Genomic DNA, 446 nt, shown 5'->3' with positions numbered 1-446 from the left:
GCTCCAACTTTTCCCCCTCCCCCCCTCCTTCATCTGCACACTCCCCTTTTCCCTTTTATCCCTTCCGCCCTTTATGCAATAAAATAAAATTTCCCAAATTTACATTGTCCTCCCTGGATCCTCCCCCCTGACATTTCCTGAAACGGGCCCTTTTATCTAATGCCTTAAACCCCTCCCCCTTTCCTCTTTGCTAATCTTACCAAAACCATGGAATTATTGAAAAACCCCAATTTTTAAATTTGCAGCGCCCTCTCTAGCCCCCCACTCTTACGTCCTCAGTACTAACTACCCTAAAGCTGTCGATGGAGTGTAGCACTTTAAAATCATAAAACACCCTTTACCTTTCACAACCACACTTTCTTAGTGCTATAGACTTGATGTCTAGATCTTTTATTTTTTTTTGGAAAAATCGTGAACCAGTATAAACTTACAATTCTCCAAAAAAA

This window comes from Penaeus monodon, chromosome 19, assembly GCF_015228065.2.
Source record: "Penaeus monodon isolate SGIC_2016 chromosome 19, NSTDA_Pmon_1, whole genome shotgun sequence".
Taxonomy (NCBI): domain Eukaryota; kingdom Metazoa; phylum Arthropoda; class Malacostraca; order Decapoda; family Penaeidae; genus Penaeus; species Penaeus monodon.
This window is presented reverse-complemented; position numbering follows the sequence as displayed.